Source organism: Schistocerca gregaria, chromosome 8 (assembly GCF_023897955.1).
Source record: "Schistocerca gregaria isolate iqSchGreg1 chromosome 8, iqSchGreg1.2, whole genome shotgun sequence".
NCBI lineage: Eukaryota > Metazoa > Arthropoda > Insecta > Orthoptera > Acrididae > Schistocerca > Schistocerca gregaria.
Window position 1 is genome coordinate 379,914,271 of NC_064927.1, and position 6,000 is coordinate 379,920,270.

A 6,000-nucleotide genomic window follows, 5' to 3' on the forward strand; every position below is an offset into this window, starting at 1 on the left:
TATTTCCTCTGTGTGTCTTTCTGAACCAATTTTCAGAGTATCTACTGTGTCCTTTAAGTTCTCTTGAGTTTTTGCAAGTTGCGTAACCGAATCGGTAGATGCAACTGAGTCAATTTTAGCTTGCAAGGTCTCATGATTTTCATGAACAATAGTTTGCAGTTCTTTTATGGCTGCTTCGTGATTCTGTAATGCATTTCCATAGGTTGGAAATGCTCACAAATTTGTGTTTTTACGTCATTACAGACTTTTTGACATTTCGATTCGATGTTATGTAACTCATTAGTTAAATCTTCACGTGTTTGTTCAAGTGTGGTGTCTAACTTTTGAAGCTTTTGTTCCATTGTGTCTAACGTTTGAAGCTTTTGCTGCGTTTGTCTCTGATTTTGTTCCATTGTGTCTAACTTTTGAAGATTCTGTCCCATTTGTTTCTGATTTTGTTCAAGCGTTGTGTCTAACTTTTGAAGATTTTGTTCCATTGTGTCTAACTTTTGAAGATTTTGTCCCATTTGTTTCTGATTTTGTTCAAGCGTTGTGTCTAACTTTTGTAGCCTTTGTCCCATTTGTTGCATTAACTGTAATAACAGTGTACTGGTGTCTGAAACATGTTCCTCAGTGCTTTTCGGCAGTGCATTTGAACCGGAAATATTCGCCTTTTGAAAAGCAGAAAATGTGTCTTGATTTATTTGAGAAAACTGTGAGGACGCAAAATCTGAATCTACAGTATTTGCAAGATTGTGTCTGTCATTTCGGAATCCTGAGGCGAGTTGTTGCCGACCGATCTATCGATAATGCTTCCCTGTTCACTAATTGTTTCACTGCCTACACCATTATTTGCAGCCCGCTCCATTTCCCTATGCGCTATTACCAAATTACTACTTTGAACGTCAGTGAATTCATTACATGGTGACGCTAACACACTGCTTTCGTCATCACTGTCATTTCTCAGTTTACTTTGGAGCCTAGTGTTACGTTTTTCACACGCCATTATTGTCACAATTTTTCACACGACAACACAGAAAAACACAATTTGAAGAACAAAAATAAGAGAACACATTAACATAGCACTGAAAATAATATCTAGTTAATTGCAAGCGCAGCTGCGAAATACTTGGTGCAAATCTACATGCATGCCACAACTGTTTTACTGTACAACAATGAAAGACTGCAACTACAAAGGAAATTCTCTCTATGATTACGCGCTAGCAATAAACAAAGGCTACACTAACTACACAAACTACAAGAAAAAAATCAGAAGATTCCAATGAGGTACCCGTGGCTAAGGGTCGACATATGAAACGTCCCCTTAGAAAAATTATACACGACCGTGCTTAAACTGAAACACAATATTTTTTAGCGCAACGCAATCTGCCTTTCAAAAATCCCTACGAAAGAATGGCCCTGACTAACAATAACCTATACGTTTCACAAATCACTTACCTCACAAAAATCTTCGTTACTCAAGCTACTGCAATACAGCGAGCGCCACTACTGCCAGCTAGATAAAAGATTCAAACTACGGAAGGCACTAACTACTGATAGGTATAGTTAGCAAATGAAAGATTTTAATAGAGAACAAACAATGTATTTACCTTAGTAGTCATTATATATATATCAGTTCCTGACACCAATTTTTACAAATTTCAAAACTCCGCCATCTCTCTCCCCACGTCCACCACTGCTGGCGGCTCACCTCCAACTGCGCAACGCTACGCGCTGTTAGCATCCAGCTGCCGCTGCCCAACACAACAATGGCAAGTATTACAACAATGCCAACCAGCCACAGACTGCACCCTGCACAGCCAGTGATTTTCATACAGAGCGCTACGTGGCGGCGGCGTTACCAATATAAAAACCTAAACAGCCTACTTACAGCTCCAATTTAGGGCACAAAAAGTATGAACACCGTTTTCTACTTTAGATCGCATTCAGATTTCGCCGAATGCTTGTGAATGATTTCTAATGGTACCACCCTTTGTACCAGAGTAGAAATAGCGGTTACACTACACTCAAGACGGGTTACATCACGTTTAATGGGGTTGCAACCCCTCAACATCCTTCGAGAATATTTGAATGGACTGGGGGTGGTAGGCGCCTCAGTGTCAGAGGTTGTTAAGAACGTCATCCTGTTGCACAAAAAACTGAAAACTGAAGTTTCCGTCAACAAATGTGTGAAAATAAACGCTCATGAGAAGGGACAGTTTCAAAGAGGCGCTTTGTGACATCTTTCAAGCCTCCACGTTCGATTCTGACCAGCGGTGTGAGCAAAATATTTTTTCTCAGCCAACCGTAAGAAAACCGAGTGATTTCACCGGTGAACGTTGCGGTTCTGATTTTTTTCGCAGACACTTCAACAGAAGGAGTGAGAAATGGGTGCCGGCCTGTGTGGCCGAGCGGTTCTAGGCACTTCAGTCTGGAACCGGGCTACAGCTACGGTCGCAGGTTCGAATCCTGCCCCGGGCATGAATGTGTGTGTAAGTAGTTCTAAGTTCTAGGGGACTGATGACCACACATATTAAGTCTCATAGTGCTCAGAGCCATTTGAACCATTTTTTTGAGAAGTGGGTAGCGTATGTGTGACGACCTGCCTGTGGTGTAACCCGTCCATGGTGTCATTGCGCATATTTGAAGTGCCATCACTAACTCACTGTACAGCTCACATTCTAGCTCAGGCCTTTATTTTGCGCGTGTCGACGCCTTGACGTCTGGAGCGCTGCCAAGTCTGATGGTGACGTCGCAGGACTCCGCACTTCTGCACTGTTGCAGAGGGAGCCTATGGACATCTTCGAGCCAAATATCGGACTTTCGTGTCGCAATGGAGAAGAAGATAGTGTTTCAAAATAGATACCCTTTAATTTCCGTGCTATCTATAAAACGACAGACGATGTAGTAGAAAAAATATATTAGGCATTACTATTCTTGTGAATGTTTAATGACCGGTCTTAAAGTTTTGACTTTGTGAGTAATGTTACCCTCAGACAAAAGTTAAAATAATATGGAACATTACGAGCAATACGTTTATGCTTTTTACCTTATCTGAATTGACAGAAAGTAAACTGTGGCACTTCCATGACAATCACGTAATAACATGCATTCATAAAGCACTCCGACATGTAATATAACCAAGATCTATTTGGAAGCTCTGTTGTTACTTAAAAACACAAATTATGTTCCTGTCAGAGTTTCAGAAGATGCAACATTTGCCCTCCTTGTAAATGCTAAAAGCGTAGGAATAAGAATCAGTGTTAATCCTATTAATCGAAAGGAGGCTAATGAAGTATTCGACGTCATCAAAACCGGATTCAGTGGAGTATAAAGGAAATTTTAACATGACCAGTATAGTCATTTACAATTCAGTATTCTCACAGAGCTCCACATGCTCCAAAGCAGGTTTATCAATCAATGAAATACAGGAAGTAGTAACTTTTAGGTTTCTGGGACCATGCATAGATCACAGCTGTGGTTGGTGAACAAAGTATACTTCCATTAATGTAGGGTTTTAGTTCAGATAAGTTTGCAGTACTCATAGAAGAATTATAATTTGTGGTAGTCCTAAAATTACTTTAAAATGTATGTATATTCATTAAAGTCTTTTCTCATTATCAATGTTAATCTTTTCTTTTTTAAAAAAATAAGATAAGGAAAAGTATTAATATAGTAGAAGAGCCAAAAACAACCTTCAAAAATGGTTTTCGGTGTTACCGGGAGTACAAAACGGAGGCAGGTGCGTTGGTACATTTGTATTCGACACTCTGTCCGAGCGTATTAAATGTCATGCAAGCAATGTGGTGGAGTTCAAGACAGGGTTAAGGAACTTTCGTCGGGAAAGTTCTTTCCTCTCCATGGAATCTATATTTCACTGAATCTATAGCACTTAAATTTCACTCTATTTTACAATTAAAGCGTTTTCTTCAATACCAAAGTCCTCTGTAACGTTAACTAATTACACTGTATTGCACTTATACCAAATTAACATATTTAACTTCTTTGTCCGCCCCAGTCACAACTCTTCGCAGCTTCAGTGGAATTCAAGTATTATAATGTAATGCAATAAATAAATACGTAGAGTTACTTGACTAGTCCTTCCATAATAGGCCTTTTCATAGGAATCATTACTGACCTCTGTCACCACTATATGCAAACATCCTGAAGTGACGATTTTACAGTATTTTCTTATTTTTTAAATTATATGCTTGCAGTATCTCTCAAGACATATTGGCATTTAACAGTGATCTTTGAAAGTCAGGATCTTAGAACCTCCTGTCACAAGATTTTTATTCATCACTAAACGCAAGGAAAAAATTAATTGTTTCAACTAGATGCTTGTATTTTTATTAATAAGAATATAAAATAGCTTTAAGCTAAAAGGTAATGAGATACGGTTCACAACATTGGTTAGTTTCCTAGATTGCACCATCTCTGTAATTTACACCTCACCTCCGTTCACGACTTCTTGTGCTCAAGATAATGGTGCTCATGAGGGTTATAACCTTGACTGAATTTGGATTCCTTCACAGACGACACAACCGGTGGCACATTACACACTGCTTCGTTTGGCTAACAGGTCGGTATATTGTGTATTCTAGTGGTTTCAACTCTCTGTATCAGTGCTAAATCATTTTGTTCTAAATAAGTATTTCTGAAGTCCCACTATCTGAGCGTCTCTTTCTCTCTAAGTGTGTGTGAGTGTGTGTGTGTGTGGGGGGGGGGAGGGGGGAGCGCGCGTGCGAGAGAGAGGGAGAGAGAGAGATAAACAGAGACAGTAAAAGAGAGAGCAAGAGAAGGTAAAATAGAGTGTAAGAGAGAGTATGAGTACTAGAGAGTGACAGCAGGATGATAAAAGTGTCAAAGTGAGTAAGAGAAAGTTGACAGTGAGAATAAGAGACTATGAGAACGTAGAAATTATAGAATTATAGAAAAAGAGAAAGACAGGAACTGAATAATTACATATAGATTTAACTTTATAATACTTTAAGTCCTATATCTACTCCTTAGTCAAGCTCTCTGCTGATTAACTTCCTTCATAGCAATTTTAAATATCAATAGAACGATATGCAGTTTCTCTGTTAACACTAAACTACTCCATTTCCTTTTGCAGGTTTGCTGGGAGTTTGTCTTTCTTTAACGAGGCCACTAGCAAGTAAGTACTTAACTAGGTGACCAAAGCTTCACTTCCATTTATCTAGTCTTAAGTGTAAGCCAAAATATACAACCAAAAAACGTAGAGATACGACCTCTAGCACTGTTGGATTTTTTAAATTAATTTTACCGTATCTGTTTGCATCAATGTATAAGCTACGAAGCTATCTTCTTCCAAAACTACATATTAGTGGAAGTATACAAGATAAAGAAATGTTTTAGATGGTTATGTCGTTGCTTCACCACTCTTTAACACTGGTTAATAACATCATTTATGAACATATCGCACATCGCTTTACATTTCTACCCAGTTGTTAGGAAATATACTGATGCAGAATTGCAAATTGGTTTTTGGTATAAAATCGTTTGGTTTCCTGAATGAGTATCACAAACCGACGACAGATTACCATATTGGACGAACTACAAGGGCATGTTGAAAACTAATGCCTTCGAATTTTTTATATGAAAACACTTAAAGCTTTTCTTCATTATTGTTCGCGTCTGTACTTTTATTTCTCAACATAGCTACCCTAGCAACGAACACGTTTCTCCCAGAGACCTGTTTGTAGATACCGTCACTGTAGAATGTTTGACTTTGTTGACGGAGCCACAACTTCACCTCTGTTTGCACCGCTTAATCACTATCACAGTGTAGCCGTGGAAGGTGTTCTTTATGTTTGGAAATAAACGCAAATAAAAAGGGGCCAGGTCGTGACTGTATGGAGGATGATCGATGGCTAACCCAAGAAATAGGATTGTTGCAGCTGTCGCAGCGCTTGTTTGTGGTCTGGTATAGTTATCCTGAAGGAAAGGGTGCTCCGTGGGTGGACCAACTCTTAGAATTCTTGCTTTCAGTTTACTGAT